Source organism: Panthera onca, chromosome C1 (genome assembly GCF_046562875.1).
Source record: "Panthera onca isolate mPanOnc1 chromosome C1, mPanOnc1 haplotype 2, whole genome shotgun sequence".
In the NCBI taxonomy this organism is placed as follows: Eukaryota; Metazoa; Chordata; class Mammalia; order Carnivora; family Felidae; genus Panthera; species Panthera onca.
Window position 1 is genome coordinate 53,696,802 of NC_138346.1, and position 26,424 is coordinate 53,723,225.

Consider the following 26,424-nt stretch of genomic DNA (forward strand, 5'->3'; position numbering starts at 1 on the left):
GATAGTGGTATATTTTAAGCCCTGATTATGTTATTTTGGTAAAATTGATGTTATGGAGCCTATGGATTTTTGTGCTTTCTCAATCATGTGGGGAAGCACGTAGCACTGCTGTGATCCAGTGTGTCCTATTGATTCTCAGGCTCCTTTAAAGGACCCACTAGAAGATACTGGAGGAATTCTCACTGACTTAAAATGCTGAAGGAATTCTCACTGACTTAAAACCCCTACTTAACTGAAAACCAGAAAAATAAAGCATGATGGAGAGCTAAATTTTAGATTTTAATTCTTTGAAAATTTAATTTAGAAGCAAATTTATTCTGGGCATTAATTTCTCCTCAGCAATTTAATAATTAGAGGGTGTTCTGATTGTGAAAATTTGGGTCATGTTTCTAGTGCTGCTGGCATTGTGTTATCTGGAACATTTTCTATTGTAATTTGACTGAATATGTAACTCAGTGAATTATATAAATGAGTATAATTTGAGATAGTGAATAGAACAGAGAATACATATAATGCATCTTAGTAGACAAATTATTGAATGTAGTCTTCTTTTCACTATTATAGATCATTCTGGGGCAATATCTGAATTGCCCACCATGGTTCAAAGAGCATAACAGGAGTGGTAGATGGTGACAGTGTGTGATATCACAAAGATGGGAACAAGACTGGCCTTCCAAACTACAGCTCCCTCCTGCACACCAAGTTTTCCATAAGCTTAACAGTCAAGCCAAAGTGTCAAGAAAATGGTAAGCTGTGGTGTATAAGAGAATCATTTCCTGATACTGATTACATTTCAGCTTCAAACCCTAACATGGGACCTCCCACCCTCTCTAATCTCCTCACTGCTCCCAAAGGAAGAGGGAATGACAGATATGGGTGAGAGTCTACCCTTTCTTGGGGACGTTAATGTGATAGTCTTTTTGTGCACTTCCTCCTTTATAAAACTCCATCTTCTTTTGGCTACTGTAACTCCATTTTCCTTAAATGTTTTTCCTACCTCTCTGTCCAATTCTTCACAGTATCTTTGACCAGCTCCACTCTCTCCACACATTCCTTCAGCAGGTTATCCAGGATACTGTCTTTGGTGCTTTCAGAATAACTGTGCTAAAATGCAAATAGAGACATGTCACTCTTTGACTTAACATTTTTCAATGGATTCCTTTAGCTTTTGGAACAAAATCTAAACTCTTTAGCTTAGTCTATGAAGCTCTTCATAATCTGGTCCCTGATGGCCTGTTATAAATAAATGAATAGGGACATGATAAAATTTACAGATCTGAAATACCACTGCAATAACAATGTAGATGAACATAATAGGTGTCCAGTAAATATCTGTGAATAAAGGAATGAAGGAATAAGGATATGAGATCCTGACTGAGGATGTATTAAAAAAAGTGAGAGGAAAGAAGGACTCAGAGATAATAAGTTAGTAAGTCTTCAGCAAGGGAAAATAATTAATTAGAGGTAGGAGATTGTAGGGGAAGTGATAATATAGACTTTTTGTGCAGTTGATGGTGTCATTTTTCAAGACAGAATCACAAAGAAGACAATTTTAAGGTAAAATTTGTAAGTTCAGTATTAGAAATATTGGTCTCAAGCTTCCAACCACAACCCAATTAATTCTTTGCTCCATCTGTTTGAAATAATTTATCTGAACACAACATTATATTTTCTCTGTATTTCAAACCTATTCTGACTTTCTTGAGTGCATTTCCCTCTTTTGTTCCTGACATCTTTCCATTCTTTGAGACTCATTTTAAACATCCTTTCCTTTAGGAAGCTTGCAGTGCTCCTTCTATCAATCCATAAATTATAAATTATATCCATAAAATGCATGCACCTATCCATCCATTAATTTACTTGATATTTAAGTATCTAGTTAACAATGTATTAAATATTTATGAAGTACCTACTATGTGTCATGTACTGTCCCTGTTGTGTACCCCCTACTTCTAAAATAATATTTAACATATTACACTGTAGTGCTTGATTTAGAATATATCTTTTCCACACAGTATATGCTCTTTGAATGTAGATATGCTCTATTAATTGGATTTAGTTTTCCTAGCACCAGGCTATAAAGGCATATGGAGGCTGCTTGGAAAATGATTGTGAGGGAATGAATCCAAGAAACCTATTGATAAGTTAGGTGTTAAACTCTGGCCAATGGTGCCTTTGAAAATCTGATCCCTGTAGATTCTACTCTGAGAAAGACAAGAAACACACATAACGTAACACCAAATGTCAGGAATCAAATTTTGCACCAAGGTGAATGAAGTAGGCACCAGTGGGACTGAGCAGCTGGCAAGCCTTGAAAGAACCAGAGGAGAAGCTGTTGCAACAAGGCATCTCACAAGTCAAATTCATAAATGCTAAACAATTACCTGGAGGACCCTTTATGTATCATTAAGAATGAATTTCTCTGAACCAGGACTGGATTCATAAAGGAGTAGAACTCAATGAAATACTGTTAGTATTATTATTATTAGGTCTTTATTGAATTGTGAATGAATCTTCCCTTACCTTAAAATATATCGCAACTTTATTACAACTGCGATTCTACAATTTTCTCTGGCTATTAAATGTTACTGTGTCTTAAAAATTCTTAAAGGACTACTGCTTCAAAATCGAGTTACGATTTTCCCCATATTTTCCAGATATAAACAAGTAATACAAAATTTTCCATTTGACTTGATTGCTACACTTAATAAGTTGTCCAAGTGTGTCCAACAGAGATCAAGATCTTTTTGTTATAATGATTTCTAAATTTGTTTAAACTGACTATAAATTTTATCTTTTAATAGATATGCACTCATTTGTTAGCATTTCTTTCTAACAAATGTTCTTAAAGTCTGTTGTGTTTGTTTTTACATATAGTTATTGGAGAAGAAATTTAGCATACTATGCTTGAGGGCAAAATGTCAAACACACACAGTATTATAACACAAAAGTAGTGAAATTTACCTTTAAATATAAGTTTAAATTAGATGTGTAAGTCAATAAAAATCTACAAATGTGTTTAAAGGCCATAGGATTTTCACTAACCTAGCTCTCACTTACTGATCACTTAAGGAATTTGAAGGGCTAAAGAAGTGAGGGAAAGTTTATAGAATATGACTGATTGGTTATGAGAGGTCAAGAAAGGTTTCTGGCCTAGTTAACTAGATAAATAGAATAACTATTAACAAACAGGAAAATAAAAATGAGGAGCAAACAAATTTATTAAAAATGAACAAGTGTGGCTTTTTAAAGATACTGAATTGGATGGTATAGTGGGATATCAGAATGACAAAAAGCATTTATACATTACTTAGAGATATGAGAGTAGAATTCAAGAAGGAGATAATGACTGAAATAAAAAGCATGTGTGAGAGTCCTTTATAAAAAATAAGGATGTATGACATGGTAAAGAATTCAGAGAGTAGAAATTTAGAACAAGAAGGGATGCCTGGGTGGCTCAGTCGGTTAAGTGTCTGACTTTGGCTCAGGTCACGATCTCACGGTTTGTGAGTCTGAGCCCTGCATCGAGCTCTGTGCTGACAGCTCAGAGCCTGAAGCCTGCTTCAGATTCTGTGTCTCTCTCTCCTTGTCTCTCTATGCCCCTCTCCCACTAGCACTCTGTCTCTCTCTGTCAAAAATGAATAAGCTTTTTAAAAATTTCTTAAAAAAGAAATTTAGAACAAGAAGAAGACAGAAACCATCAATAGAACAAGAAGTAACAGCACTAAGAAACTGAAGAATCCTCCAAACAAGAACCATCTTGCATAATTTTTCTCCCTTTAAGGGAGACGGAGGGGTGTGTTAATCAGAATAGTCTAGGCTGCTTTAACAACTCCCAGACCTAAGTAGATTAACAAAATGAAAGTTTATTTATCTTTCTCTCAGGAAGTCTTTTGTACTTTGGGTGACTCTCCAGGACAAGTGTCTTCTCTGAAGCCACTCAACATTCCAAGAAACTTTGATCTTATGACTCCACTGTTTCAATATGTGGTCTGTATGCTCACTACTGGAAAAATAAAAAGAAGCAAGCAGGCTGCACAAGGAGTGTGGCAGTTGTATCTTGCATCAACTTGTCCCATCTGAAACTATTTCCCAGAATCCTTTTCTGCTTTAAGTTTCCCAGTTAAAGGTGGCCAATGCAAGAATAGCCCAAGATTAGAAAGGTAAAAATGAAATGGTAGTGGGGCACCTGGATGGCTCAGTCAGTTAAGCATCCGACTCTGGATTTCAGTTCAGGTCACGATCTCACGGTTGTGAGATCGAGCTCTGTGTTGGACTAGGCATGGACCCTGCTTAAGATTCTCTCTCCCTCTCTGTCTGCCCCTCCCCACCCTTTCTCTCTCTAAAAAAAAAAAAAAAATGAGGGGTGCCTGGGTGGCTCAGTTGGTTAAGCGTCCGACTTCAGCTCAGGTCACGATCTCTCGGTCCGTGAGTTCGAGCCCCGCGTTGGGCTCTGGGCCGATGGCTCGGAGCGTGGAGCCTGCCTCCGATTCTGTGTCTCCCTCTCTCTCTGCCCCTCCCCTGTTCATGCTCTGTCTCTCTCTGTCTCAAAAATAAATAAACGTTAAAAAAAATGAAATGGTAATGGTACACTCTAAAAATCTTCATGACTGGAGATAGTGAGAGACAGATGCAAAGCTATCAGCAGATTCTGCCTTGTCTTTGCTCTCCCCACACTAACAAATAAATGGGGAGGCACAGAAGATCTAAGCTTCTTACTCACCCTCACTCCATGTCCTGACTACCAGCCTTTCTAATCAACAGTAATACCCAGCCCACTAACAGTTGCAAAGGCAACAACCTACCATATACTTCTGCAGCTCTCTTCTTTCACAGTCCCACACTGGCAGGTGGACATATCCGGCTTATGCAATCCCTGACAAACACTAATTTATCCACCCGTGCCAGTGCTTCAGAAGTACTGCTTTGTGACTTTTTTATTGATCTCCAAATCACCCTTTTATACTTCTATTTCTCCGTCCACTACAATTGTGTAAATTCTTATCCAATAATAAGTCCCTTGTTCCGTAATACTTTTAGTGGTTCTACTTTCCTGACTGACACTTATTGCTAAAAATTTTGGGACCAAGTGTGGTTCCAGGGGAATAGAAGTTTAAGAATGGGAACAAAGAGGGGCGCCTGGGTGGCTCAGTCGGTTAAGCAGCTGACTTCGGCTCAGGTCATGATCTTGCGGTCCGTGAGTTCGAGCCCCACGTCGGGCTCTGTGCTGCCAGCTCAGAGCCTGGAGCCTGTTTCAGATTCTGTGTCTCCCTCTCTCTGACCCTCCCCTGTTCATGCTCTGTCTCTCCCTGTCTCAAAAATAAATAAAACATTTAAAAAAATTTATAAAAAAAATTTAAAAAAAAATTAAAAAAAAAGAATGGGAACAAAGAGTTAGTTTTCTTAGTAAATAGTAATGAAAGCATTAATGACCCTATTGACAGTGACAAAGAAAACTGTTATTCTGCAACATGCAGTGGCAGAAATATCACTTAAATTATCACCTGTACTCAAAGGCCTATAGAAGGGAAAGAATTGAGTGATTTGCTCTTTTAGAACATTTTAATACAAATAAAAGTATAATGAGTTGTCTGTTCTAAGTGCACTAGAAAACTTGGAGAAAAAATGATGGACTCAGGATGTTAAATTTATATCTCAAAGATTGGTAAAAACAACAACAACAACAACAACAACACACCAAAAATAGTTTCTCCGTCTGCTCCCAAAAGGCATCCGTATTTCTTTAATTGTATATCAAGATTTCTGAAGGCAAAACCCAAAGTCTAATCCACTGTGTGGCTGCATTACAACCTCAGTTGGATTCCCAACCTCATGGTAAAGACATTAATTGAGAAAGAGTGAGACGCTAAAAAATATGATGGGCACATTCCAATGAAGTATAGGACCGTGACTCCCTAGATTGTACTGATCTTCCTTTGCCAGTAAAAGCAGCCCTGCTCACCCTGTCCAAGTATGGAGATGGACTTCCCTGAGGCAGTTATCATGCAGGGATTTACCCAATCAAGACCGACTCTCCTTCCATCTAGGCCTACAAACCAGACCTAATTCCTGCCAGGCTCCAAATGGTCAGGTTCAAGATAACTACTATACCCACTCAAAGACTTCTAATATGTTTGTCATTTTTGTTTAATCAACAAACCCGAGTAAATATGTACGGCAATGGCTTATTAGAGTGTTGAGTTGTGGTAGAAGGAATATCTTGTTTGATGGGACAGAATTTGTTGATATGGCAAGAATCAAATGGAACTCTCTTAATTTCCAGAGAGAAGATGAGCAAGACTACTGCAACAGGCCGCAGAGCCATAGCAGTAATTAAAATGGTTTCAACAGGGATCTTTGGCATTTGACAATTTATCATGGCATACCTAAAATGGAAAAACTACTGATGTCTTAATTTATATAAACAGAAATTACCTAGGAATGGAGAACAGATGTCTGACTTGAATCATAATAATAGTCACAGCTCCTTAACAATTCTAAGTTTTGAGCCAGTTCACAAACCCTGAGGCATTTGAGTGAAAGGAAGAATCCCTTGAGGAAGGACCCTGTCACATTGCCAAATAATATATCCTAAATCTTTTTCTTAGTCCTTCCTAAGGGACATGTGGCCTTTTACACATTATCTCTGAGCCGAAATAACTTCTTTTTGTCCATTTGCTTGTTAGTTTTTAAAGTTTATTTATTTATTTTGAGAGACAGAGAGAGAGAGGAAAAGAAAACACATGAGTGGGAAGGGGCAGAGAGAGAAGGAGAGAGCAACCCAAGCAGGCTCTGCACTGTCAGCTTCAAGACAGGGCTTGAACTCACGAACCATGAGATCGTGACCCAAGCTGAAATCAAGAGTCAGACACTTAACCGACTGAACCACCCAGGCACCCCTGAGCTGAAATAATTTTTGAAGAACCAAAACACCACAAGGGACCACCAGCCAGTCACAGTACAGGCTTGAGGAAATCAGGCAATTAATTAAGTTTTGTCTTGAGTCTAACTCATAGTAAGCTCAGCGTATGCCTAAAATCAACCCAATCTTCTTTTCCCACTTCTGGAATGCATTATTGGAATAGACATGATAAACAGGCAGAATCTCCACATTAGTTTCCTGGCTCATGGAGGAAAGAGCTATTAAGGTAAGAAAAACCAACTGGAAACCTCTACAACCACTCTACTCACAAAAATAATAAAGGCGGCATTTCATTCCTGGAGGGATTGTAGGTACAAGTGCCAATAACAAGGACTTGAAAGATAAAGAAACAGTGATTCCTACCATATTTCTATTCAACTTGCCTATTTTTCCTGTGCAAAGGACAGATGAATCTTGAAGAGTGACAGGAGATTATTGCAAACTTAAACTGGTGGTGACTTCTATTACAGCTGCAGTTCCAGACATGATTTTTTTACTGAAATAAACCAAACATGTTCCCTGGTTCCTTGTATGAAACTAGTGATTCTGTGAATGCGTTCACCTAGCAGAGATAGCAATACATTATTATGAATCTGCTTCAGGACTTTATCCACTATATAGTCCATGTCATAATCTATTCCACAAGGAACTTCCTTGATCACCTCGCCATTCCACAAGATATCATGATGGTTCACACTGATGATATCATGCTTAGATTTGTTGAGCAAGAAGTAGGAACTACACTAGACACCTTGATATGTATATGCAGAAAAAAAAAATCAGAAAAATTTCTAGGATTCTAACAGTCAGGAGCTCTTCCAAAGTAAAGGTTAAGCTTTTGAATTTGACTCTTCTTAACACAGAAAGGGATTATGCCTAGTGGGTCTCTTTGGATTTGAAGGCAACATTTATGTCATTTGGGCATGCTATTAGGACTAAGTAGTTTATTTTTAATTGAGATAAACTTGGTATATAAAATTATATGTGTAAGGTGTAAAACATTATACTTTGATATTTATATATACTACAAAGTGATCACCACCACGTTGTTTTGCTATTGGGTTGTATGGGTTCTTCACATATTTTGGATATTAACCCCTTATAAGATGTATGCTTTGCAAATATCCTCTCCCATTCAGTAGGTTGTTTGTTTGTTTTCATTTTGTTGATGGTTTCCTTCACTGTGCAGAAGCTTTTTACTTTGATAGATTCGTTTATTTTTACTTTTGTTTCCTGTGCCTTTGGAATCAAATTTAAAAACAACAACAACAAACAAACAAAACATTGCTAGAACCAATGTCAAGGAACTTACCACCTCTGTTTTCTTCTAGGATGTTATGATTTCAGATCTTACATTTAAGTCTATAATACACTTGAGTTAACTTTTGTGTACAGTGTAAGATTCTTTTGCATGTGACTATCCCTGTCCAGTTTTCCCAACATTTATTAGAGACTGTCCTTTCCCCATTGTTCATTCTTGGCTCCTTTACTGTAAATTAATTTGCTATATATGTTTGGGTTTCTTTCTGGGCTCTCTCTCTCTTCCACTGAACTCTGTGTCTGTTTTTATGCCAGCACCATACTCTTTTGATTACTGAAGTTTTAAGCTTTGTTGTATAGTTTGAAATCAGGGAGTGTAGTGCCTCCAGCTTTGTTCTTCTTTCTCTAGATTGTTTTGGCTATCTGGGGTCTTTTGCGATTCCATACAGATTTCAGGATTATTTGTTCTAGGTTTCTGAAGAATGCCATTGGTATTCTTGATAAGGATTGTGCTGAATCTACAGATTGCTTTGGGTAGCATGGACATTTTAAAAAAATGTTAATTCTTCCAATTCATGCGGATGGAATATCCTTTCATTTATTTGTATCTTCTACAGTTTCTTTCATCAGAGTCATATAGTTGTCAGTGTACAGGTCTTTCACTCCCTTGGTTAAATATATTTCTCGATATTTTATTCTTTCTGATGCAATTATAAATGGGACTGTTTTCTTCATTTCTCTTTCTATAGTCTGTTATTGTATATAAACGTAGCATATTTTTGTATTATTTTTGTATACTGCAATATTAATGAATTCATTTATTAGTTCTAATAATTTTTTGGTGGAGTCTATAGGGTTTTCTATATATCATGTCAGCTGCAAATAGTGACACAGTTGTACCTTATCTTTTCCAATTTTGATGTCTTTTCTTTCTTTTTACTTGTTTAACTTCTGTGGCTAGGACTTCTAATATTATGTTGAATAAAAGTGGTGAGAGTGGGTATCCATGTCTTTTTCCGGAACTTAGAGGTAAATCTTTTAGCTTTTCACTACTGAGCATGATGTTACCTGTGGGTTTCTCCTATATGGTCTTTATTATATTGAGGTATGTTCCTTCTGTACCCATTTTGAGAGTTTTTATCATAAATGGATGTTGGATTTTGTTAAATGCTTTTTCTGCATCCATATGATTTTTGTCATTCGTTAATGTGGTATGTCATGTTGACTGATTCGTGAATGTTAAACCATCCTTACATCTCCAGTATAATCCCACTTCATCATGGGGTATGATCCTTTTAATGCATTGTTGAACTCACTTTGCTAATACTTTGTTTAGGACGTTAATTCGAATTAATATTCATCAGGGATATTGGCCTATAATTTTTTGTTTTGTGTTGTCTCTTGTCTGATTTTGGTATTAGGGTAATGCTAACCTCATTAAATGAGCTTGAAAATGCTCCCCCCTCTTCAATCTTTTGGAAGAATTTAATAAGGATAGTTATTAAATATTCATTGAATGCTTGGAAGAATTCTGCAATGAAACCATCTAGTCCTGGGCTTTTGTTTGCTGAGCAGTTTTTGATTACTGATATAATCTCCTTGCTAATAATCAGTCAGTTCAGATTTTCTATTTCTTCATGATTCATTTTCTAAAATAGGTACACCAGCTTTCTTTTCATTTCCATTTGCATGGAGCATCTTTTTTTGTCCCTTCACTTTTAGCCTGCATGTGTCCTTAGATCTGAAGCATCTCATAGGTAGTATGTATATGGGTCTTGTTTTTTGTTTTTTTTGTTTTTTTTTTTTTAATCCTTTCAGTCACCTTATGCTTTTTGATTGGGAAATTTAATCCATTTACAAGTAAAATAATTACTGATAGGTATGTACTTAATTCCATTTTGTTTATTGTTTTCTGGCTGTTTTTGTAGTTCCTGTCTCTTTTCTTTTTCTCTCGATCTTTTTTTTTTTTTTCCCTGTGCTTTGGTAATTTTCTTTAGTGTAATGTTTAGATTCCTTTTTTATTGCCTTTTGTGTATCTACTATGTATTTTTGTTTTGTGGTTACCGTGATATTCACATATAACACCCTCTATATATAATAATCTCTTTTAAGTTGATAGCATCTTAAGTTTAAACATATTCTAAAAAGTCTATATTTTTACTCCCCACATATGTTCTGTTTTTATGTCATATTTTACATCTTTCTATTTTCTGTATCCCTTAACTAAGTATAGTAAACTTTACTACTCTTGACTTTTAACTTTCATATTAGCTTTGTAAGTGGTTAATCCCCTACCTTTATTGTAATTTGCATTAACCAGCGAGGTTTTTACTTTCATATGTTTTCTTGTTACTATTAGTGCCCTTTTTTTCAGTTTAAAAAAGTCTCTTTAACATTTCTTATAAGGCTATTTAGTGGTGATAAACTCCTTTACTTTTTGTTTGTCTAGAAAATGCTTTATCTCCCTTGAATTCTGAATGATAACTTTGCCAGGTAGAGTATTCTTGGTTGGAAATTTTTCCTCTCAGCACTTTGAATATATTATGACATCCTTTCTGCCCTGCAAAGTTTCTAGTGAAAAATCATCTTATAGTCTTATGGGGGCTCCCTTGTATTTAACAAGTTATTTTTCCCTTGCTGCTTTTAAGATTCTTTTTTTTTTAACTTTTGACATTTTAATTATAATGTGTCTTGGTTTGTATATTGTTGGGTTCATCTTATTTTGAACTCTCTGGGGCTCTTGAACCTGGATGTTTATTTCCTTCCCCAGATTAGGAAAGTCTTCATTCATTATTTCTTCAAACAAGTTTTCTACCCTTTTCCTTCTCTTCTCCTCCTGGGACCCATGTTTGATGTGTCACAGGTCCCTCAAGCTATTTTCACATTTAAAATTCTTTTTTTTTTCTTTTTGTTGCTCTGTTTGAGTGAATTCAACTGCCCTGCCTTCTAAGTCACTGATTCATTTTCTACTTTGTCTAGTCTGCTGTTGAACCCCTCTAGTATTCCGTTTGTGACTTCTGTTTGGTACTTTCTTATATTTTCCACCTCTTTGCTGAAGTTCTCCCTATGGTCATCCAACCTTCTACTGAGGTCAGTGTGCATCTTGGTGTCTATCACTTTGAATTCTTTATCTTTATCAGGGAGATTATCTCCCTCCATTAATTGAAGTCTTTTATTGAGGTTTTGTCTTGTTCTTTCATCTAGAACATACTTCTCTGTCTCCTCATTTTGCTTGACTCTCTGTGTTTGTTTCTACATATTAGATGACCTCTAATACATAGATGACTATGTATTAGCTACCTCTACCAGTCTTGAAAGAGTGGCCTTGTATAAAAAAAAAATGAACCTTATCTCCAACCTTACCCTAGCTTTTTATTGTTTTTCAGACCATTGAGATTGTCTGAGTAGCCTGATTTATTCTTCACAGGCCCCAGTTGTTGGGGATTTGCCAAGATTTGTCAGTATTCCTAAGGGAGGGCTCTCTGACAATGCTACGTTTCAGGCTAATTATAAGCCAGATCTTCAGGCAACAGCTTTTAAGGCATATAAGTATATAGTCTTGTGGGTCCATAATTGTAAACCCTGCTGACTTCTAGACCAGGGATCTAGAGGCATCCACTGGGTTAGGGTTGTCAAAATTGTGGCTTGAAGAGTGTGTATAAGTTCCTTTCAAAAGGGTATCAGTAAGCTGTGGGAGCCTAAGGGAGGGCACTAATATGGTGTCCCCCTGCCCATATTCCCTTGGGGCCTCTGTAGCTTGGAAACTTGAAGCATGCTCCATAGGATGAAGTTCCAGGAAAAGACAAAAAATACTTTTTTTTTAATGAAGACTGGAGGTGTGTTTCAGTCTGAAGTTTGTGGAGTGCCCTGGGAGTGGTGGCCTGCCAAGAACTGTCTCTCAGATTGTTTCAGATCTATGGGGCCCAGAAATACAATCCCCACTGGCACTAGAGCCAGGCACTCAAAGGATATCTTCCATCTGTGCATGCTTGCCACTGTGGCAGACTAGGCTGTACCTGAAACATATGTGGGCAAGGTGCTTGGTCAGCCCAACTGGGGTGGGGCAAGCTGCGGCATACGGGGATGGGGGAACTTGGTCAGTCTGGTTGCGGCAGGGTGAATGACACAATTACTGAGTAATCCAAAAGGCTGCCAGCTTTGAGTAGGGTTCAAACAAAGAAAGGATGTAGAAAAAAATCCAAGCTTCCGTATAAGTTATTCTTCTGCTTAGACCATATAACATAGCAGACCCAACAGTGCTTGAAGTGTTTGTGGCAGTAGGGATGCTGAATGAAGCCACTGTAAAGCCAATAAAGGTTTAAAAAAGTGCACAACTTTAATATTTTGGAGCTAAGTTACGTCATCCTTTGAAGATAATACAAAGGATATATTTTTCTTTTTGAGAAATAGCTTCTGGCGTTTAGAGAATAGGTGCTCTATAAAGAATAGATATTTAACAGTAGGCCACCAGATAATCCTGAAAACTAAACTATCAAGAACTGATTGTTAACTTACCACCAAGTTATAAAACTGGGGTGTGCGGGAGGCAGGAGCACTCCATCGTTAACTGGAAGAGGTATACACAAGATTAGGCTTGAACAATTCCTGAAAACACAAGCAAGATGTATGACCAAATAATCCAGATTCCTGTGCTTCCTACTTCTGCTACCTTGCCTTCACTTTATCAGCCCACACATATGGAAGTTCCTTTCACCAGTTGACCAATGAGAAAAAAAAATGGTGATGGACTTACAGATGGCTCTACACAGTATACTGACACTACCTCAAAGTGAAGGGCTATTCCATTAAAGTCCCACTGTGGGGTGGCCCTGAGGACAGTCATGAAGGAAAAGCCCTAGCAGGTACAATTCTGAGCAATGCACCTATTTTTTTTTCTTTTGCCTAGAATGAGAGATGTCTACAAGTATGGATCTATGCTGATTCTTAGGCAAGGGCTATAGTTTGTTTGCTAGTCAGGGACTTGGAAGACACATGACTGGATTTGTTAAAAAGTTCTGGGTAAGAAGCCTGTAGATGGACCTCAGAAAATGAGCACCGAGTATGAAGATACTTGCGTATCATGTCAATGGCCACTGAAGAGGGACTCTAGCAGAAGAAACTTTAGAAATCAGGTGTACAAGAGTAATCATTCTATAGATGCTTTTCAGCGTCTTTCCTTAGCCATTCCTGACTTTGCTCCACTGGTTCATGAATAAAGTGGTCATGGTGGTAAAGATGAAAGTTGCTCATGAATTTAGCAATATGTACTTCCACTTACAAAGGCCACTCTGTCAAAAGCCACTGCTCAGTACTCAACCTAAAAATAGCAGAAATTAACACTGAGTACATGGTGTGCTATTCCCCAGGGGAACCAGACACCTCATGGTAGGTTGATTATTTTGAACCATTTCTTTCATGGAAAAGGCAGAAATCTTTTCTCACTTAAGACAATCATTTTGGATACAAATTTGCCATCCTCAACCACAAGGCTTCAGCCAAAACCACCATCTGTGAACTTTTAGAATGTCTTATCTATCAGCATGGTATTCTACACAGCATTGCTTCCATCCAAGAAACATATTTTACAGTAAGTAAAAAGCACCAATGGGTTTTTGCTCACTGAATTCATTCATCTTACCATGTTTCCTGGAATCAATGGAAAGATTCTGATACAGTGTCAATTGGATGGTCACACACTGTAGGGTTGGAGTAATGTCCTTCCGCATGTAGCATATGCTCTGAATCAATGACCAACATATGATGCTGGGGTTTTGTTCCCCATACCCAAGATTCATTGGTTGCAGAAACAAGGAATGGAAGATGATTTACTGTTACTGAGTAACATTTGGCAAAAGTTTTGCTTCCTGCCCCCACAAACCTGAGATCTGCTAGTTTAGAGATATTCATTCCAAAGGAAGGAATGTTCCTAATGGGGGATGCAACAATAAATCAAAGAAACTTAAGGTGAAACTGCCACCTGGCCACTCCACATGATGGTGAATCAGCAGTCAAAGAAGGAACTGTAGAGAGTATAATGATTTATTCTGACTACCAAGATAAAATTGTGTGGTTGTGGCAGAATTCTTAGATAGCTCCCCAAACTCCCACTCACTAGGGCACGCACTATTATAACTCCCTCCCCTTGAATGTGGGCAAAACCTACAAATATGATTGGATAGGCACTCCCTTGATTAGGTTACATTATATAAGACTCAGCTGCAGCAGACTGGAGTAAGATTCTCCTGCTGGACCTGGAAAAATAGCTTTCATGTTGTTAGATAAGACAGCCTCAGGTCTAGAACCCATGAGCACCTTCTAGGAGCTGAAAGCAACCCTCTCTCCCCCTCAGTCAATGCACAGAAAATAAGTGGGACCTTGGTCCTAGAACTACAAGGAACTGAATTCAGCCAATAGTCTGAATGATCATAGAAGAGAATCTTGAGTATCAGATGAGATCACAGCCCTGGCAACAACTTGGTTTCAGCCTGGTGAGACTATGGGCAGAGCACCTGGCTGATTTGCACCTAAACTCCTAACCCACAAAAACTGGGAGATAATAAATGAGTATTGTTTTAAATGGCTAGTTTATGGTAACTTGGTATGCACTAATAAAAAAACTAATACAATTGTATTGTTTCTACACAACATGGTAGGGAGGCAGATGTTTATAACACAGAACACTTCTCAGGACTCATATTCCTACAATGAAAACTTCATGGAACACTAAAATACTTCAAAATAACAGAACTACTAATGTCATAGACCCTTCAGGAATTCAGATTTGGGACACCCCACCTGTCAAGAAACCATGATCAGCTCAGTTGCTTGCTGAAGGCAAAAGGAATAAGGAACAGGTATTAAAAGAAGCAAGATCTAAACACCAGCTACAACCATGTGACTATTCCCAAAAATGAACACTATAATAGTTATGACTGTTTCCTCCTTTCTTTGATATAGTTGTGTGCATACATTTTTGTGTATATGTCCATATATCTATATAGATGGATGGATGGATAGATAGATATGTCTTTTTCTTTATCACTTTGCTTTCTCCTGCTGTCCTACTAGTAAACGTAATATGTGTTAATAACAATTAGCTAATATGTCAGTATTTAAGTTAGAAGATTTCAAAAACAGAGTGTGACTCAGCTAGTAAAGATACGAACAATACCCAAAGACAGATGAAATGACTGTAGAATTTTGTGTCCTCTTTTGGGGGAGGATACAAATTAGCATGTTTTCAGTTTTGTGTAGATGCATCACATTAAGTGGAATCATGATTTAGCTATTAGACATAAATGTGGTTCAAAGCACTATGAACAGATGTCACACTGACAAGAGGTGGTCACCATTGTTCTCTACTTTACCAAGTTGGCTAATCTAGAGCTATGTTTCCCAGAGTCCTCTTCCTCTATATGGTTCTCATTTAAAAGGGGTCCAAAGAAGAAATCAATGTGTGAGAAATAAAGCAGCCACCATTACTTTCTGAAGGTCATCCGAGTTTAAAGGCAATAAGAAGCACAAAGATCTTCCAAAAGATTTCAGCTTGTCTGTAATCTTCTTCATGTTGAGAGCAAACCCAAACGTACTCCTAGATTCAGCTTATTCTCACTCTTCCCCATTCTGCATTCAGTTCCACCTCCAAATTGCTAACTCAGCTAATGAACAGGAACCCCTACTCATCACCAAACATAGAAACAGTAACCTTCCACAGATTTTTCTACCAGTTCTCCTTTATGGTCCTACGCTAGCAGCTGCACATGTAATTAAATCATTAATACAAAATGAAATTTTAAAAAGGAGCATCTTGCTTATATAGAGAGGCATGTCCTAGCTGAATCTAAATAGCTTCAGAAATCCCCTGACCTTGTTGAGCCACACCAGTGCATCAGAGGGGCTGGTTAGCAGCTCTGTTCTCTAGCTTCCCCTACAATTTTTACAAGGCCTTATTCCTATCACAAATCCTTACTCCACAGTATTCAGTGGTCTGCTTCCCTGAGTGAAGCCTGACTGATACTGGAGCTTCTCACTTCTGCAGCCACAAAGGGATAGTTCATGGGCCAGAGTCCATAGTGCACTTACTTGCAAGAAGGCTGGAAAAGACTGGGGACGTGACAAGCAAGCAACAGTGATGTCCACCATTTCTTTTTCGTTTTTTAAATGCTAATTTTGTATTTTAAAGAAAGAAAAATAATAGCCATGTGCTAATTATTTGTAGAGCTACCAGGAATATAAAAGCTATATCTTATAAATATCAAGATGCTCACTTTATCAACCTCCCAATAATACCACTTTAAAGGAGCCCTTTCTTTTGTACACAAGGTGTAGGATGAAAGGTTTGGAATGAAGTTACATTACACACCTCTACAGAGTTCATTTACTTTCTACGCCTCTAACTGGTCAAAGACTTTTCACATACTGAAAAGGTGAGTAAGAGGCCATAAAGTGCCTTTGAAAAGAACAAGTTCAGCATCTTTGTTAACAACGAAAGAACAATAGTAAAGACCAGAACTAGAGCACTGGGTGTTGTATGTAAGCAATGAATCACGGGAATCTACCCCCAAACACTAAGAGCACCCTGTATACACTGCATGTTAGCCAACTTGACAATGAATTATATTAAATAAATAAACAAACAAACATTACAAAATAAACAAATAAAATAAAAACCATAGAACTAGATCGTAAGGAAATAGCAAAGAGCATCCTGTCAAGAAGGTAAACGGTGGATGGAGGAGGAGATGGGACAGCAAGCTGAGACAGCAATTAAATCCTTAGAAGAATCCTGAGAGCAGCACCTGAGTGGCTCAGTTGATTAAGCAGCCCACTTCGGCTCAGGTCATGATCTTCTGGTTTGTGAGTTCAAGTCCCACATCGGGCTCTGGTACTGGCAGCTCAGAGTCTGGAGCCTGCTTCGGATTCCGTGTCTCCCTCCCTCTCTCTCTCTGCTTCTCCCCCATGCATGCTCTTTCTGTCTCTCTCTCAAAACTACATAAACATGAAAAAAAGAGATAATCCTGAGATAGAGGATCTGAAAACACTCATAGAACACAAGAATGATGTTAGGGAGCCCAAACTAACAAAGGAAAAAAAAAACAGCTGAAGTTTCATTGACCAGAAAAAGACGAAGACCAGAATAAAGAGCATTAGAAGAGGGAGTACCTTAAAAATTATGGACCCCATGGCCCCTGCTAACAGGGAGAGAAACAAGAGCAGGAGCACAGATGCCAAAACGTCCCAATAGAAAAAGGAGTCCAACTCTTTTCTCTATCTTTTTCTTTCTCTCTCTCCCCATCCCAACCACACCCGCCCACAATGAAAAGATTTTTTTCTATGACACGGTAATTAAATAATTAACACAAATTCAAATTTTAAAAAGTAACATTTTACTTATATAGAGGCATGTCCTGGCTGAATCTAAATTAAGATCAGAAGTGTGAAACCAACAAAGATATTCCTGCCCCCTTGCCACCACCATTATATTATAATATATATATATATATATATATAGAGAGAGAGAGAGAGAGAGAGAGAGAGAGAGAGACAGAGGGAGAGAGAGGGAGTGTGAGCACATGAGCGAGCCCAGAGAATACTTGAGTAATATGCATGAAACAGAAAGTGACCTGTACAGAGAGATTTGGTAGATAGAGAAAAAAAGTTATAAATAGTATAGTATCTCCATACATCAGTTGGGAAATTATTACATAAACCCATCATAAATTTGATTTAATTGTCACCATCAAACTGGTGATTTCCAAAACAAAACAAAAAGGTATAATTAGGAAAAACATTAAAATATAATCTAGTTTTTAGTAGTCACTCTCAAATATCACAGATGAATAGTCTATTGACAAGCTTTGAAGAAAATAATGAAACTTGGCTTATATCTGAAGCTGTGTTACAAAAAAATTGAAGCATAGTTGTTGCAAGAAATATGATGTGATACAGTACATCAATTTAGCTTTTGGTCCTTAAAATCTCCATAAGATCAATCACACTACTTCCTAGTAATAATAATAATAATAATAATAATAATAATAATAATAGTAATAATAAATAAATAATAATCTGATACTAATAATAATAATAATCTGATACTACTAAGAGCTTACTCTGTGTTAGACACTTTCTTAAGTGCTATACTTATCTCACTTAACCCTTGGAACCCTAGAAGGGGAGCACTATTATTGCCTCCATTTCACAGATAAGAAAAATGTATTTGAGATACTAAGTGATTTATTCAAGATCACACAGTAAGAAAAGAAACTCAGTACTTAAACCTACAGCTCTTTGACATGCAATTTCAGGCTGTTGTCCAATCAATGCTACCCTCTTCTATCCACAGACTTCCAAAACTGTTAATCCAACTATAAACATTATGCATCCCCCAGCAAAAAAATTTTCCTATAGATTTTATTAAAAATGTAAATCTTTTATGAAATTATACATTTAAAAAAAACAATTACTTTGGTTATTTTCTTGGATTTACAATCTTTCAAGAAGACAGTGTCTGCAAATTCTAGTTTAATTTAAATTCAACCCAAGTTGAAAAGGTTTGCCACTCTCCAGAGTACCACCATTTCTGGTGTGGAACTGCTGACCTCGTTCTAAGTAAGGGATAAACTCACATAGCTTGAATGTAATCCTTAGGGAAAGAGTTGAGTTATTGTTCATGTCCCATTTATATAAAATGCTGACCTTTCAAAATAATCCATTTCTTATTGTGTTTAAAGAATAAAAATAGTTGTGCTTATACTTTAACATCAATGATCTATGTTACTTTGACCTTGGTTTTTATATCTTATTTTCTGAATACCCAACTTAGGTTTAGTCTTTGGAAATATGACAGTATTTTATGTTGTGTAAAGTAAAATATCACATACTTAACCCTATACACTTTTAATCTGGGAGGTAAAATGGGTATGTAGAAAATAGCTGTCTCGGGGTGCCTGGGTGGCTCAGTCGGTTAAGTGTCCGACTTCAGCTCAGGTCATGATCTCGCGGTTCGTGAGTTTGAGTCCCATGTCGGGCTCTGTACTGACAGCTCAGAGCCTGGAGCTGCTTCAGATTCTGTGTCTCCCTCTCTCTCTGCCCCTCCCACTCATGTTCTGCCTGTCTCTCTCAAAAATAAGTAATAAAACATTAAAAAAAAAAATAGCTGTCTCTACTTCACTAAATCTGATAAAGAGGAGGGGAAAGCCCATTAATTATCTAACTATATGATATTAAATAGTTATTACCAATTATTGCATTGGTGGCATATAGACATTGATTTTGGTTCATATCACAAAGTGTCAGCAACACTAAAAAGCCTACTGATTAGAGATAACAAAATTATAACATGTGACACTAACAAGCTTCAGAATGAGAAAATGCCTCCAAGCTTCTTCTTGTTTTATCGTATTTACAAAGAACATTTATTTAAAGGAACATTACAAAGCCATACAGAGAAAGACAGATACCATATGGTTTCATTCTTATGTGGATCCTGAGAAACTTAACAGAAACCCGTGGGGGAGGGGAAGGAAAAAAAAAAAAGAGGTTAGAGTGGGAGAGAGCCAAAGCATAAGAGACTGTTAAAAACTGAGAACAAACTGAGGGTTGATGGGGGGGTGGGAGGGAGGGGAGGGTGGGGGATGGGTATTGAGGAGGGCACCTTTTGGGATGAGCACTGGGTGTTGTATGGAAACCAATTTGACAATAAATTTCATATATTAAAAATAAATAAATAAATAAATAAATAAATAAATAAAATTAAAAAAAATAAAGGAACATTACAGAATTTAGAAGTCATTACAAAATATGGTAAAAAAAAAAAAACCAAAAAGATAAATATTAGATAGCAAAGAAAACAGAGTTGTAGTTATAATAATCTTAATGTGGTATAAATTTAAAACAAGGACATTCAATGGGATTAATTAAGAGCCATAGGTTAAATAAAATAGATACATCAAGAAAAATATTCAGGGAAGAATGTAAAAACCTATGTTTTAGTAATGATATATTTAGTTGCAAGGAACAGAAATCTTTTAAAACTAGTTTAATGAAAACAAGGCTTAATATAAAAGTAAACATGCAAATTCCATGGGCATTCAAAGAAAGGGAAATGAAGCACTTACTAGACCATGAGGATCTCAGAAATGGAATTGGAAGGCAGGAACTAATACACGCCTCCGTGTCTTTCAAAGATCACCCATGTCTCTGTTCTCCCCCTCACCAGTTTCCTAGACTTCTACACATACAGCATGGCAACATCATCCCCAGCTCCCAACTCTACTGTTACTTTAAGTACCTCCTACTATCAGATGAGCACAATTCCCAGATGCCTCAGCTGTGGGTTAATAGTCCCTGGGTTGGGTCCTCATCCCAAAACACAGACTGAAATGAAAGACAATTTTAATAAAGAAAAACTTTGATACTGGGGCACCTAGCTGGCTCAATCAGTAGAATGTGCCACTCTTGATCCCAAGGTCATGAGTTCAAGCCCCACATTGGGCATAGAGTCTACGTAAAATTTAAAATTTTTTTAATTAAAAAAAAAAACTTTGACGGGAAAAAAACCAACAAGTTGCATACCTACCTCCACCTACAAGAAAAACAACAGAAAGAAACAGTAAAATGTAAGCATTAGCCTATATATTTGAATTTCAAATGAGAAAAAGAGAAAAAGAAACCCATATGGTGGCATTGGCCCTGCCCAAATACAAAAAAAAAAAAAAAAAGGGATTCTCAAAACAATTTATTTGGTCAAGATTTCCTCCCATTTTTAACACAAGTAAAACAACTTTATTTTTAGATTACCTAAATTGGAAACAAATGCTTAACAATACTTTTGATTGTGGTTTTTGATCTCAACGAAAGCTGTTTGAATAACATAAGTCAACAGCTTCAACATGCACATTTTCAAATAGGTCTCTGGATAACATATAGAAATGATGAACATAGAATTCAGGCCACTATTTTTAAAAATGCTTAAATGGTACCCTTCAATGGGATTTCTATTATGGTTCAAGAAGAAAAGAAAAATCTCAGAGGTTAATGCAATTTATTTTAAATTGAGTTTTGTTAGGTGGACTCATAAGATAAGTTATTAATTAAAAATCAGATTTTTGTAATGTCTTCTAAGTATGCCTTCTAGGTATATATCTAATATCCAACTATCAAAACATGTGCATATAATATTATATAAAGTATCTCACAAAGCAATAAGAAAATGTCAGACACTGCTGTTTTTCATTCATTACAGAAACACTTTTTAATCTTTTTTTAAGAATCTATACATTATTTTCTGTTTTCTATAGAATTCTTAGTAATATGCTTTCCACAAAAGAGGCATTTTAAATTCACTGGCTGATTTTAATTTGCAGTGGTCTATCTTTCTTTTATCTACAATTCCATAAGTTTTATTAAGTGCCCACTTTGTGAAAAGCACCATACTTAGTGATGCAATTAGGTTTTAGACTGGCTTTAATCAGTGATTAAACTTCCACTTTACTCTCCTTTTCTATGATTCCCTAACAAATGAAGAAATACATACTCGAACTGGTAAGTCCTTAGATAATTGAAGATTGATTACATTTCCTAATAATTTACCCACTTTAATTGGTTCTCCTTTGCTTCTATATTCTCTTTATTGCAGGATTCCTCCCTTAGCAATTTTTCTCTGTGCATCTTGAAATGACAAATTAATGTCAAGGAAAAAACCCTAACATTTTTGTACATAATTAATCACTGGAGTCATCTTCAACGGATCTTTCTTTAAATGGGATTAACTAGAAATTTGGACTTCTTTTATTTTCAAATTTTGTGAAGCTGAATTACACTATTTTAGTTAAGAAATGTTTCTGGGGATAGAAACACCACCAATTAATATTTAGCCAATAATGCAGAGAAGTTGGTGGCTTTCAAATTGTGTGCGGCATTCCTCTAGGTATAGTATATAAAGATTTACAAATTTTTCATCTATCTGGAATTTATGTTCAGCTTTCTTCCAAGTAGTTATCAGTGAAAGCCTCACACTTCCAAATTCCTTCTTGTAATATTAAACATATATATATATATATATATATATATATATATATATATATATATACATATATATGTGTGTGTGTGTGTGTGTGTGTATATATATATATATATGTATATAGTGTTGACTTAGTATTAAACACATTTTGAAAACTTTTCCCACAATAATGGCTAAAAATGAAGCTCAGTTATAGTACAATAATAAAACACTGCTGTCTCCAATCTCACATATTGAGAGGTACAAGCAAAACTACAAAGACTGGTAAATTAAGGACAGATTATATCAATACAGTACAAGAAAGCCATGAACTAAAATTTTAAAGTAAACTGACTCAGAGAGTTGGGAGGAGAAGACAAACCAGTTGCTAAGGCCAAATCAGGAGCCAAGTATCCTAACTCAGGTGTGAGCAGGTTGAGTCCATTATGTACTAAGTAATAAAGCCAAAGGTCAAAACCCAATGGAGAAGTCAGAGGTCAGATCTTTGGCAAGTGTTGACAACAACCCTTAGTTTCTTCAAAACTAAGGTTGGTGGCAAAATCAGAGGCAGGCAGGAAGGGGGAATGGGACAGGTCTTCAGGATAAAACAGGGAAGCAGTAAAATAAATAGTATATCCAAAAAGTTAAAGGCCTAAAGGTAACAAGAGAGCAAGAAGTAACAATACTCTATAGCAGTAATCTTCAATAGAACTTTCTACAGGAGTGGAGTGTTCCAACTCTCAGCATCCAGTACAGTGGCCTACCCACGGGTGACTTGAGAGCATCTGAAGTATGAAAAGTGCAACTAAAGAAATAAATTTTAATTTTTAATTTAAATTTAATTAGTTTAAATTTAAATAACCATTTGTATTTACTATTCTGGACAGTGTACTTCTATGGGGTAGAAATATGACTGACTCCAAATCACATGGACTGTGTTTTATTACTACATGATCTCCTTCAAGGGCCCTGTTATATTATCATCCTTCTGCTAGTTAAAAAAAAAAAAAATGCAGCTCCTTTCGCCCATGATCTGATACTACCCATTCTTCCCTGTTTCCCATCACAGTGATATCCAACCAGGGCAAGATTATTATTTCTTGAGGGTGTGTTATATCAGAATATTGGGTTGGTGGGCATATAGTTCCTAGGCCCCCAGGTATGTCTGCTGTGCACCTCCCAATGTGCATTTCCCAGTTAATCTACTGCCAGGAGATACCACTTTCCTTGGTCACATCCTGGAGATAAGCATGGAGGTAGTGCTTGCTGGCTTGGCCCTGAAAAGGAGAAATGAGAAGAGAATTGGGAATACAAAGAGTAATGGTGGTGATGGAAAGTGGAAAGAAACAGGACATATTTATAAGAAATCATTCAGGAACATTTTCCTAGACTTCCAAAAGATCCTTCTTTTTTCCCTTCTGAATACTGTGGTAAGATTATAGATCTGATGATCCTGCTCTCTGGAGGTCTCAGACGGCTTGAATTTCAAGTTGAGCTTAAGAGCAGATATCTGAACTATATGAAAGAAAGAGATAGTACCTCTGCAATTTCTAGATTAGGTATAGAGGGAACTATAGGAAGCTAGCCCACCTTATACACTCATAGTGAAAATAATATTAATTCCAAATAATTGGGGAACAGCAGGAGGACATCATCTGTGATAACTAGTCCCTGTTGTATTCTTCTAGAACAGTGACTGCCACATAGCTGGCACTCAGTAATTATGAGTTGAATGCCAAACCATGGTTGTCTCAGCATCGACTATACATTTTTCCAAAAATGATACTGGATGTAAATGTCACCATCCCTGTGGTCTGTCTGCTGTGGATTTCTGAGTCTAAGGCACGGTGGTAATGCATCACATTTTAACCATCAAAAGTAGAGCAGACTTCTGCTTCCAAGAATATAAAGTAGACATATTCTTGCCTATTCCTCCTTGCCAACTACAACTAACCTCCCTGGACATCATATATAAAATGCATAAAATTTCTCAAATTTGGAGAAAAGAAGACTGATCAGATAGGAGCCAAGGAGTGACATAAATTTTCTTTTTGCCTCATATATCTCTGACTTGGAGCTAAGGAAGTTGGCAACCTGAAAATGCCAATGGGCACAGAAAAAAAGTCCCAACAAAAGCCTCCTGTCTCTAGCCACATAAACAAGAAAAGGCCAGTCTAGCAACACAGAAAACTTTTAGACAATAATTGCTCTACTCTGGACAAACAACATAGAAAAAACTATGGTCTCACTCCCACATCCACAACAGCAAAAGCTAATAGAGAGTTTAGACTTCCACCTTTATGAGGCTGTAAACAAGTATCCCCAAACCCATACCAAGCGATATCAGAGAAGGTCAAATAAAGCACTATGACTTTCATCTCCACCAGCAGTGTAGGTGGAGATTGTATGGGGAGGCAAAATTTCTATCTCCACCTGGAAATAATAACATACTTTTCCAAGCCCCTGCTGCGGTGGTGTAGGTGGAGGCCTTAGTGGAGAGTTAGGCTGTTCACCATTGCCCGGTGGTATCAAAACAATGCCTCACTGCATGACACTGAAGACAACCTGGAGAACTAGAACTCCCATCTCCACCCAAAAGTAATAATGAACCCTCACCTCAGGTGTCGGTGCAGGCAAAATGGAGAACTTGAACTTCGACCTCCACCTGGCAGTAATGAAGCAGTGTCCTCTCCTCCCTTCTTATGCCAGAGCATCATCAGACAAAGTCAACTAAAACTGGTTTAAATAAGATCCAGAGTAGCATAATATAAAAATAGCCAAAACCCTAGACAAGAGTGACAAAGGAAAAACAAGAGACAAGACACAAATTACCAATATCAGAAATGAAACAATGGATGTCGCTTCAGGCTCTGCAGACATCAAAATGATAATAAGGGTTTACTACAACCAACTCAACAAACAAATTTGACAACTTAGATGAAATGGACCAATACCTTGAAAACCACAAACTCTTACAACTCATCCATATATAAAAGAGATCACTGAAATGGTCCTGCAATATTAAGGAAATCTAATGTGTAATTTTAAAACTCACAAAAAAGAAATTCTCAGGCCCACATAGTTTCACAGATTTCTGCCAAATGTTTAAAGAAAATTTAAAACCATTTGTACAATATCTTTTCTAGAAAATAGAAGAGGAATAAGCACTTCCCAACTCATTTTAGGAAGCTGATATAACAGCCAGAGAAAAACAGTACAAAGAAAGGAGAGAGAAGAAAGGAAAGAAAGAGAAGAAAGGGAAGAAAGGAGGGAGGGAGGGAGGAGGAAGGAAGGAAGGAAGGAAGGAAGGAAGGAAGGAAGGAATAGAGAAAGGGAGAGAGAGAAAGAAAAAGAGAAGAGAGAAAGAAAGAAAGAAAGAAAGAAAGAAAGAAAGAAAGAAAGAAAGAAGGAGGCAGGCAAGAAATGAACCTTGGCCTAAGTCTCATGCCTTATACAAGAAACTAACTCAAAAAATATCATGAATTTAAATGCAAAATATAAAACTATAAAACTTGTAAAAAACCTTGGAGAATATCTTTATGATCTAGGGCGATGCAAAAGAGTTTTTTAGACTTGACACCAAAAGCATGATCCATCAAAGGAAAATTTATAAATTAAACTTCATCAAATTTTAAAACTTCTGCTCTGCAAAAGACCCTGATAAAAGGATGAAAAGCAAGCTATAGAGGAGAAAAAGATTTGCAAATTCATATCTCACAAAGGACTAGAATCTAGAATACGTTTTTTAAAATTCAAAATTCAACATTAAGAAAGCAAACAATCCAATTGGAAAACATGCAAAAGACGTTTCAGACACACACACACACAAACACACACTATATAGATACACACACACGTACACACACACATATACACACACAGATGTCAACAAACACATAAAAATATGTTCACCACCAATTGCCTTTAAAGGAATGCCTTTAACACCAAAGGTGCCTCATTTAAAACCACAATGAGGCACCACTACATACATATCAAATGATTAAAATAAACAATACTGGCAACATCAAATACCACCTGGATCATTGATACATTGCTGGTGGCAATGTAAAATGCTAGAGCTACTCTAGTAAAGAGTTTGGTAGTTTCTTTAAAAAACTAAATATTCTACAATGAGACTACCCAGCAATTGCAATTCTAGGCATTTATCCCAGAGAAATCAAGAGTTGTATTTACAAACCTGTACACAAATATTTATAAATGCTTTGTTTATAATGGTCGA

The 26,424-nt window shown here is 36.8% G+C and overlaps 1 long non-coding RNA gene across 1 annotated transcript in view; it reads right to left on the bottom strand.

Annotated features, from left to right (window-relative positions):
- Window positions 1-960: 960 nt before the first annotated feature.
- The window catches only part of LOC144617052 (uncharacterized), a 44,300-nt gene continuing 18,836 nt past the window's right edge, over window positions 961-26,424 (bottom strand). The window contains exon 3 of the long non-coding RNA XR_013557048.1: window positions 961-1,104. This is a non-coding gene — a long non-coding RNA (uncharacterized LOC144617052). The remainder of the gene's footprint in view (window positions 1,105-26,424) is intronic.